Genomic DNA, 11,538 nt, shown 5'->3' with positions numbered 1-11,538 from the left:
AAGGCCACAAGTCGAGAGATCAAGTTAATATTAGTGGACAACAAAGATGCCGTTTTGTTGACTTTCAAGCATTTGGGCACAAAATATACACCTCTGATTTTTCCCTATTCCCTCCACAACACCAGGGATGCGGGTACTGAAAAATGGGCATGCATAAGGAATTTATTTGAACGATTCATTACCTTACCCCTGAACTAAGGGTATCTCTTTCCTCTACTTTCATCTTCCTTCTGCACTAACAGAAAAGCACTTAGCAGATGAAGCTACAAAGAGCCAGAATTGGTAGGTGCGGAAGATTTGGAAGTTGCCTTGGCCTTCAGAAAGCTTGTGCTATGCAAAGTCAGCTGGGAAACACTTTCTCCCTGCTGTGAAAACAAAAATCACATTTTGCTGTGATCTGTCTTTGGCGGGATCCAGGTTAGGGTATATGACAAGCTGCTTCTAGGCAGCCGACTAGGAATGTCGACTAATAACTCACAACAGACAGGGATGATCCTGGCAGAGCTGCAAGATTCTAGATATGAAAAAGAGCAAACAATCTGTTGTGCTCACCATCCTATTAGCAGCAGCCTCGTATCTGGTTGATTCTTCAGTGCTCAAAACTCAATTATATGTTCAAATTCTAATTATGATATTACATGGGCTACTCACTTCACCTCTTTGGGTCTGTAAAGGATTATTGAAGAAGTAAATGAAATAAGACACAGAAAAATTCCCTCGTGAATTTAGTGCCTAACATAGTATTTGTTGAATGTCTGCAAATGGCAAAGGGGCCCAGCCCATTGTTCCCAGGTGCTTTTCCTCATCTCTCCTAGGCTTGATCTAGCCCAGCTGATCTGCTTCTCTCACCACTTTGGCCCTCTCTCCCTCCATCTGTCCTCCAAATGACCCAAATAATCAGCAGCTATTTATTATGCATCTAATATGTTCCAAGACAATGAGGATAAGCTGAGCCTGCTTGGTGGAAATTGCAGGGTGGAAATTTCCAAATATGCTGTTTACCGCTGGTGACATTAGCACCTAATGCAAAAATTTACAGACTTCATTGTTCCAGAATCACTTGAAATACTTGTTAATGTGCAGGTCCCCACCTCTCCACATCTCCTATCCCTAAGATTCTGCTTTAAGGGATCTAAGATAGAGGCCCTGAATCTGAATGTTTTTATTTTTTAAATGTCTTTATATACAAATACATTATTTTGCATAAATGCATAAATAGATTCATAGCAAACATACGGTGCTTTCGCGCTTTTTTTTATTGCTTAAATTATTACAAAGAGTTTTTTTGTAAGTTTTTTATCCTTTGTCTTCTGTTATCTCTTCCTTACATTAACAACCTGGTATGTTCCTTTTAATATTCTTATAATATTGTATATATAATTTACATAACACTCACATAATCATATACAATATATAACACATAATCATGCAGACATATACAAAGTTTTGGCATTGTCTTAAAAAAATAGTAACAGATATATGGGTGTTCCAAAAAATGTATACACAAACTTTAATAATTATAAAGGCAATGTTTATTAAAAATACATTTCATTTTCAAAATTGAACTATCAGCTATTAAAGTGTGTATACATTTTTGGGACACCCTGTATATTTTTCTGCAACTTATTTTTTTCATTTAATGATACTTAGGACAGAGTTTTCTGTGAGATGTACATTGGCAAAAAGTCTAAGGTTTCTTACCTCAGTAAACCACATAAATATAATTATTTTTTATGGCTACTATTACTATAGAGGTAAAAAGGGTTGAGAAGTATGGCCTAATGGAAATATTTCCAAATCAACAATTATTAATCAAATTCATTCATTGCAGAATCACCCCCAGGTGATTCTGATAGAAGTAATGTTGAATGTCTGCAACTGTTCTTAAGAAAGAACACTGATATAAAGATATTCAGGTGTATGCTGGGTCCATGGGTAAGCTTATTAATACATTAGCTTTCATGAAATGTAGAATTACAGGACATAAGAGCTGAAAGGAACCTTAACATTTCTCATGATAGATGAACTGAGTTTGAACAGGTGAAGTAATTTGCTTCAGCCATAAAGAAAATGAACAGACAAACTGAGAACAGAACTCAGACCTCTGGACTCATGATGCAAACATTAAATTTATAGATTTGGTTAGCAATATTTTATAAAGAGGGAAGAGATGCTATGTGCAAGGTAGAAAGAAAGCATTCAGGCGGCTTCATTTGTTGAAGTAGTTCATTTTTCCAGGAGCTGCCTTCTAAATTTGATTGAACAATGAATGAAAAATCAAAACTAGTTTCTAGATCCAGCTCTACCATAAACAAGCTGTGAGACCTTAATCATACCAATTCACCCTTCTGACCTGAGTTTCCACATAGTGAGTCAAGAAGTACTTACTGAACACCCACTAGGCAGTAAACAATATTTTATATGTTGGAGATAAATTAGGGTACTAGATATAAGAGTAGGGTCCATTCCCAAGAAATTTCCCGGAAGGTCTAGGACATGACTAGATGATATCTCGGGTCCTTTGGGCAGCTCTACCATTCGATTTATCTGTGGCAGTGGCTCACCCTCCCTACCTCTGCCCCGCCCCCTCTGTGACTACTGTTACTGATACCCAGACACCCTAACACAGTGGTTCTCAACCTTGGCTGCACATTAGAATCACCTGGGAATCTTTTTAAAATCCTGATTTCTGGGCCTCATCCTCCGGAAATTCTGTTTCTTTGTTACTAATGTGTGGCCCCACCCCATAACAAAGAAACAGAATTTCCGGAGGATGAGGCCCAGAAATCAGGATTTTAATAAGATTCCCAGGTGATTCTAATGTGCAGCCACGGTTGAGAACCACTGCCCTAACAGGAGCATATGTCGCTCTCTATTCTGCCACTGGCTACACTTCTAGGGGGTGGCAGAGGAGAGAAGGCACTGTGTGGTAGGCCAAATAATGGTACCCCAAAAAATGTTCACACTCTAATCCTGGAACCTTCAAACATGTTACTTCACATGACAAAGGGGACTTTGCAGATGTGATTAAAGTGAGGATTTTGAGAGGAGGAGAGTATCCTGGACTATGCAGGTGGGCTCGATGGAATCAGATGAATCCTTAATAGTGGAAGGCAGAAGCATTGCTGGCTTCTAAGATGGAGGAAGGAGTTCATGAGCCAAGGCATTTGAGTGGTTTCTAAAAGCTGGGGACAGCCCTTAGCTGACAGCCAGCAAGGAAATGGAGATACCACGAGGAACTGAATTCTGCTAACAACCTAAATGAACAAGAAAATGATTCTCCCAGAAAGCCTCCAAAAAAAGAACCTGGCCCTGCTGACATCTTTATTTTAGCCTAATGAGTTCTGACCTACAGAACTGTAAGGTAGTCACACTACCACCCATTATCCAGCTCACTGCCTTCCAAGCTCACCACCTAAGCTAACTCCAGCTAACTGTATCTAAAGTAATCACCCTTTCCCATATGATTATATGCTATTCAAAAGGCTGAATGGTCTGGGTATCCTTCAGATAATTACATCACAGTGTTGTTCTTTTATGATTCAAAGGATAAAAGTATTCTGTAGTTCAGGACACAAGAAGCATAACAAAAATAAATGTATATTTTGAGTCTCGGTGTAACTAAGACTATACATGCACATAGAGTCCCTTCTACCAAGAATGTCCTTCTCCCTCTCATTTTCCACTTGTCAAAGTTCAATCAATCTTTCGTGGCCAGTTTCAAATAATATGTCCTGAATAGATCCATACTGGCTATCCCTAATCCAAATTTGTCTCTCCTTTCCCATAGTATCTAAAACAGTTTGAATCTTATAGAATTCATGATATACCACATCCTAGGGGTATCAATCATTAGTACATGCCCAGCATATATGGTAGCTCACAATATTTGGAGTAAATGAATGTATCTATTTCTCTTCTGAAGACAGGGAGAAATTTTATCTTTATAGTATTCACAGAGCTTAACACAGTATTCTGCTCAAAGAAGGTACTCAAGAAATAATTGTGTTTACTGTTACTTTGCTTATAAAAGGGATTGCAGCCCAGCTGGCATGGCTCAGTGGTTGAGCATCAACCTATGAACCAGGAGGTCACGTTGATGATTCCCAGTCAGGGCACATGCCCAGGCTGCAGGCTCAGTCCCCAGTGTGGGGCTTGCAGGAGGCAGCTGATCAATGATTCTCTCTTATCACTGATGTTTCTATGTCTCTTTTCTAATCCCTTCCCCTCTGAAATCAATAAAAAAATATTTAAAAGTAATTGCCACATAACATCTTTGGTCAGAGTGAGCCCAAATATAAGATTAAGAACAACCAATTTATTAGTCAATACAAATAGAATTGTGCAGCTGCTATGATAAAATTTTCTGGACTGAAATTCTGAATTCTAAACATTAACTTCATAGAAAGACCATGGATGAATTTCAAAGGGTATTGGGCCAGTGCGATGCAAGAACTAACTGCAGAGCTCATTTTATTTCCTAGAAGAGTGCATAAGAATGTTATGGTTCATGTATTATTTGCATGGATGAAATCCTTTTATCTATTCAATTATATATTCTATATTGTTCACTAATGTTAGCTTATTAATATTTCCTCATTATATAGCAGTTATTTCATAGTTTAGCTATGAAATAGTTCATTGTGTAAATGTGCCATAATTTCTTAACCATTTTGCTTTCATTTAATGTGTTACCTTTAAATGTAACATCGAACATGGCAATAAACAACTTTGCACATATAAAAAAAAGGATGTTATGGTGAACTTATCCTTATTTTGCAAGACAGAAATATATTATTGTGTATATATACTAGTATGTACATTATGAACATACAGATACATATACCTAAATATTAAGGAGGCATTTATCAGTGATCATATTTGAAATGCTATAAAAAATAAGAAAAAGTAAAATATAGTATTATAGTAAAATATATTATGTAGCATATAACATACTATATTATATGTACATATATACTATATACAATTATACATAAATAGTAAAATATAAATGTAGTGATATATAATATATAGCAATATGTAAATGTAGTAAAATAAGTATTACAGGCTTGTGACTACATTGGATGGTTTGTGTAAAGAGACAGAAGGCAGACTACCATTATTTTTATCTAGGTACAATTCCAGAAAATTGATTTTGTTTGTTTCATGAGCCATAAATTATGTAATCATATTTGATATTACCTAATGTCTATGCAATTTCACAAAAGTCTTCAAAAGAAAAACAGTTTATAATTTTTAAATTGCAAACTATGTATAAATCTTTAGGATACTCTTGTAAGAAAGAAAATAATCACAGCAATTTAACCATTTTCTGATCTTCCCAAAGAAGTACCCCAAACCTGATTATCAGGTCTTTTAAAAAAGAAAGTTTACTTTCAGATGCTCCCTCTTTGCTTCAATGCTGAGGATTTTTAAAAAAGAAATCAGATTTATTTAGAACAGTTATTCTCTTCCTTACCTTGCAGGAGGAGAGGGTAGAGATAGCTAAACTACCTGGAATGTCTGGCATTGTCAGGTACTGAGATGCTGCAGGCTCAGCACACATTTTCTCATAGATGACATACCTTTGGAGATAAGTATTATTATCTGTCTTTTACAAATGAGAAAATGGGAACCCAGACAGGTGAAGTGAATCTGAAATTTATTTTAAGAATTATTATGAACAATAGACACCTCATATCTGGAGTTTTGTACTGTTTGTCATTGCATTCTATATTAGGTTTTATTCTATTGCCCCAGGAGAGAATTTCATGTTGTTGTTCAACAACAATGAGAGAAGTGCCATAATCTTGTTGGTTAAGTTGACTACCAGATGACTGGGGAGAAACAGCCAGAAGGATGTGGATAACTATATCCATAGTCACTGGGTTTGAGAGCCGGAGCTCTCGCCCATCTGTGTTGCATAACCTCCTCCATCTGACCAGTCTGTGGGACAGCTGCCACAGTTGATTTCCCTCCATTTGTGACCTCTGGAACTTTGATAGTTGTGCCTGTCTCTTGGTATAGTTTAAGGCTCTGGAGCTGAGGGAGGACATTGTTCCTCCCATTAACACTAGTATGGACCTTCTCAAACCTCATACTCTCCAGAGATCTTAGCCAAAGATCTAGGTTCTGGTGAATGGGTTTCCCCAGAGAGGTTCTCATGATTGTAGTGTTTTACAATGCTTTGATGAATCACAACTTTTCCTTTTGACACTCTTTAAATTTTCACAGCCCCTCTATCTTGGAATCTGGCACACATTGCCCTGGAAGCTTGGTTACAAGACAGTAGAAAGCCACCATATAGTGTTGCAAGCAAACTATCCTTTCATCCCTGACCACAACCATTATCCTTGGACCAAGCCTGGGTTTTCTGACATTCTCCTACCTCCAGACATCCTCCCTGTTCCAAGGAAGGGTTTCAATGGTCAAAACATAGTCCTGTCCTATTTGTTCTTCAATCTGCTTAGTTCAAGGATTGGGCATTAGCTCCAAATTATTTCATCCTTACTCCTCCCAAAAGCCCATAAAAACTCAGGCATATGTAACTCACTCAAATAACAGGAAATATGCAAATTAGCCTTCATTATATCATTCAAGGACTACATATCCCATGTTAAACTCTAGTTAAAGAAATTGGAGAACCTTATCTTTCAACTATAAATTTCAAATTTCTTCCTTTCTTTGGCTCCTGCAATTGACTTATAAACTTTCCTGGCAACTCCTACCCAAGAAATTAGGTGTTTCGTCCTCTATAAAACAAGAGAATTCTGCTTATATCTTTATCATCTATAGAAATTATTATTTTGTATTAAATACAAAAATTGGGTTCTGTCAAAAGCAGGACCTTGAGTAAAAGTGACAAGGAAATTGGATACAAGTAGTGTATGTGGATGGTGTTCCAAGGAAGCCAGAGTGAGGAAGAAGGAAGAATGAAGTAAATAAAGGAAAGCCAATAAAGGGGAAAGTATTAAGCAGTTTACAACTGTGGGTAATTGGGGCTCAAATCCCAGTGGGGATTCTCTGAGGAACCATGTAAAACGTTCCTTATAATTGTCCTTTGATGGATGAGAAGACAGAGGCATTTAGCTACCAATTCCTGTCCTCCATTGGTTGGGATTTTCCCTAGGGTGTTAATCACACACACACACACACACACACACACACACACACGCACGCACGCACGCACGCAGTGCAGTAGCTTCAGGGAAATCCCTGAGGCAGTAAAGCTGAGAAACTCAGTGGATACTAGGAGGAGCCATCAGTGTACGTGGTTACTGTCTACCACAGCTCGAGTCAGACATGGCCAAAGGAATGCCATACCTCTTGACACATCTCTGTCCCCCTCTAGATTATATATTCCTGTGGGGCATACACCACACCTTGATCATTTTCACTTCCTTGATGGTCAGAACATCTGACATAGGTGGAAGGTAAATGATTGCATGGATGGATAGATAACTGAATGGATTTACAGATGGATGGAGAGATAGATGGATAGACCGATGGAGATAAAGGCAAAGAAATTTCTTTCACATCAAATTTGCACTCACCTAATGGCTTTTCTAATCTCTTTTTGTTACTTGCTTTGTTGATAATAGTTTTCACCATACATTCTGGATTTTTGCCATATAATTCTATATTTTATTATAGTGCATAAAAGCTGTAGTAAAGGCTTCTAAAATTTTTTTAAATATTTTTTATTGATTTCAGAGAGTAAGGGAGATGGGAAGCGAGATAGAACCATCAATGATGAGAGAGAATCATTGATTGGCTGCCTCCTGCATGTCCCCCACTAGGGATCAAGCCCACAACCCAGGCATGTGCCCTGACTGGGAATCAAACCGTGACCTTCTGGTTCATAGGTTGATGCTCAACCATTGAGCCATGCCAGCCAGGCCTAAAAAGATTTTTTAGAAACAATAAAATTTCTGTAAAACAAATAAAATTAAAAAATAATTTGCCTTCCCTTTGCCTGCTTTGTCACCCACTTTTCACCATAAAGGGCAAGGAAACATCAATGATCATAAAATAAGAACAGAAAACAGCTACTTTGTCAGGCAAAGTTCTGAAGAAATAAGTCACATTTCACAAGAGTATTAGACCAGTTTCCTGATTAAATTGTCTGTTACACAAATGAATTTAAAAAATAAAATCAATGGAGATTTAGCAATGTGAGAATTTAAACATGTTAACACAAAAAAATCAAGTCCAATAATTTCTAAATCAATGGAATCAGGATTCCAGAGCATTAGCTCAAGTTAAGAAGTTGAGAACTCAGACAGGTCTAACCATGTCAGGGTAGCCTGTAGACAGGCTCTCCAGGGAACAGCTTAAAGAGGATCCAGGAGCATCCTGGGAGGAGCAGTGGGAGATGCTGACAGCCAGCCTCTAAGCCTGAGGCCCTGAAGCCACTGGGGAACAGAAACTCTTTTTTATCCTCTCATGGGCAATGTGGTTGGTGGGGAAAGAGTTCAGGGAAAGAGGAGGGAATAGAAGAGCCCAGGTTTATTCTGTGGACATCGGCTGGGGTCTGAGAGAGAGGACAATTCTGGATGCAGTGTGAGATGCTTCCCTCGATTGCCTTCTGATCGAGCCCTCAGAAACTCATGCCAAATTTCTAGGGAGAAAAACGCTGTAATAGAAAGGAAGCTAAATAAAGAGCTATTATCACTAGAAGCACAGCAAGGAACTGACATCAGACAGCTCCGCCTTGCATGAGGAAAAAAATACCTCACTTCAGAACCAAGAACCTTGCCAATACTGAGAAAGTGGATTGAGGGGTCAGGCTGGGCAACAGGGGGCAGTGTCATGCACTTCTAGGTGGAAGGTGGAAGTCATGATAAAATGATCTGCAGAGAAAAGGGGACAGGGTGGAGGCATCCAGGACAACAGCTAGGAGGCAGAGCTGAGATGGAAACCACACTGGGTGGCCCAATTGTAAAGGGCATCCTCTAATCCTCTTACTCGGTGACTGCCCATTTCAGGCCAAACCACACTGACCAAGATAAGTTTCACTGATATTTCCTAGACAACACTAATTTTTGTTCTTCCTCATATGCAACATTTCTGAAAATTCAATTGATTAAACATGCAAATGAATATAGTATTAAATACGTCTTAGTATTTGCTAAGATAAAGAAAATTATAAATAAGAAACTTATTTGACTTGATTATGAAATTTAACTTATGTAAATACATGTGTTTTATTATATAAGCAATTGATATCCATTAGAGCAGTGGTTCTCAACCTTCCTAATGCCCCGACCCTTTAATACAGTTCCTCATGTTGTGGTGACCCCCAATTTCATTGTTACAAATTGAACATAATTAAAGCATAGTGATTAATCACAAAAACAATATGTTATTATATATGTGTTTTCCTATGGTCTTAGGCGACCCCTGTGAAAGGGTCGTTCGACCCCCAAAGGGGTCGAGACCCCCAGGTTGAGAACGCTGCATTAGAGGAAAGATTCTGGATTATCCTATCAGCTTGCATAAAGTTATAAAAAGGATTTTGGAATGATATTCTGGTATATTACTCCACCAAACAAACAAAGAAACAAAAACACCATTTGAGAAAAATGTAGAAAACAAAAGTCAAATGGTTAAATTAACAATGCTAAACCCATGCAAGGATTATTATATAACAATTAAAATGTTTTTCTTAATCTGTAATAATTTGTAAGAACAAGTATAATAATAAATGGGAAAAGGTAAGTTATATAGAGTATGAAGAGGAAAGGCACACCTTCATTTTTAAGATCTAAAATTACAAAAGATGATAGATGAAATAATAGACTGTTTTCTTTTTCTACTTTACTTTCAATTTCTTTAATGATCATCCATTACTGTAACAACCTACAAATAAGTTCAGGAGAAAGAATATAGCTTAGTTTTTATTTTAATAATATGTGTGAAAAAAGCCAAATCTTCACAGGGCTTAGAATTAGGGAAAAAAAATTGACTTTACAGATCTAGAAAAAAACTGCTTTGAATCCAATAACCCGTGCCTTAGCGTGTAAATCACCACTTTTTTCTCACCATTTTTTTCTCCCACATTATCTGGAGCAGATAATTGAACAATTGGAGAACTGTGTGCCTGTTGGTTATGTTGCTGAAAGGAGGATCTTGGTAAAAGTTTACTGATGGAACAATAAGGCCCTTACTGCTGGATCTTTCCCAAAATTTAATCAACCTACTCAATGCACAAAAGCACAAAACAATGTTCAGAGGTTTAAATCCAACCCTAGCAAGGAGACTCCCTACATACCATCCTTTTTCTTACCAGTAACATTTGCCCATTAATGGCTTAAGACTAAACATTGATACTGGCATTAATTGTATGTTAAATGTGTGATTAATTTACTTTTGATCAACAGGTATAAAAATGCTTCTGGAAGGCGATCTATGTCATCATTAATAGGAGTGTCTTTGTTTAGGGTACTAGCTGGCCACACCAGAAAGAACAACCATGTGATTTAGGGTGAAGACTTTGAGTCATGTGGTATCAGTTGATGTGGAGACTGAATTCAATCATGTGGGTAATCAATCAATCTATTATTCCTATGAAATGAAGCTCCAACAAAACTCTGACACCAATTCATGGATATTGTCAAATACTGATGCTGGGATGGTAATGGATCATTACTCCATGGGAGAGGACAACGGAAGCTTTGCCTTAGGAACCCTCCCAAGCTGTGTCTAATGTTTCCCTTCCTTTGGCTGATTTTAATATGTATAATTTCCCTGTCATAAATCATGATTGTAAGTATAATAATAACTTTCAGTGAGTGCTATGAACCCTTCTAGTGAACTACAAAATTCACTAGGCTTGGGTGGTTTTTGGAATCTTCCAAACTTCCTGGTAGTGTCAGAGTGATAGCTGTCTTGGAGAGTGTGCCCTCAAACTTTGCAGTTTGACCAACTGCAGTCATGTAGAAAATACGTAAAAATGGGTGTGATAATTTGGTCCTCACGCCATGTTTTGCCAACCACTGTTCTAGCTCATTAAAATATCTGTACAGTGTAAGTGTACATATAATTTATTGTGATGAATGTAAAATTCATAATTGTGTTCAAACAAGCTATATCTTACCAATCAAAATAGATTCTTTAATTGTCAAAATTTGCAGAAATTTTATATATACACAGAATAACTGAACTGCAACATATTTGTGACAAAATTGATGCTGAAAATAAAAAGATACTTATTTTTTTATGTGCACTTTCCTCTTAGCTGCCCATATTAAATTACATTTTTAAAAATGTTTGTGCCTTGCCTTACCCAGTTTGGCTCAGTGGATAGAGTGTCAGGCTGTGGATTAAAGGGTTCTGGGTTTGATTCTAGTCAAGGGCACGTACCTTGGTTGCAGGCTCCTCCCCAGCCAGGCCCCTGGTGCGGGGGGAGAGGAGGGAGAAAGCATGCAACAGGCAACTCATCTATGTGTCTCACATCGATGTTTCTCTCTCTCTCTCTGTCTCTCCCCTTCCCACTCTCTCTAAAAAGCAATGGCAAAATATCCTTGGGTGAGAATT

The sequence above is a fragment of the Myotis brandtii genome, unplaced genomic scaffold (assembly GCF_000412655.1).
Source record: "Myotis brandtii unplaced genomic scaffold, ASM41265v1 scaffold115, whole genome shotgun sequence".
In the NCBI taxonomy this organism is placed as follows: Eukaryota; Metazoa; Chordata; class Mammalia; order Chiroptera; family Vespertilionidae; genus Myotis; species Myotis brandtii.
This window is presented reverse-complemented; position numbering follows the sequence as displayed.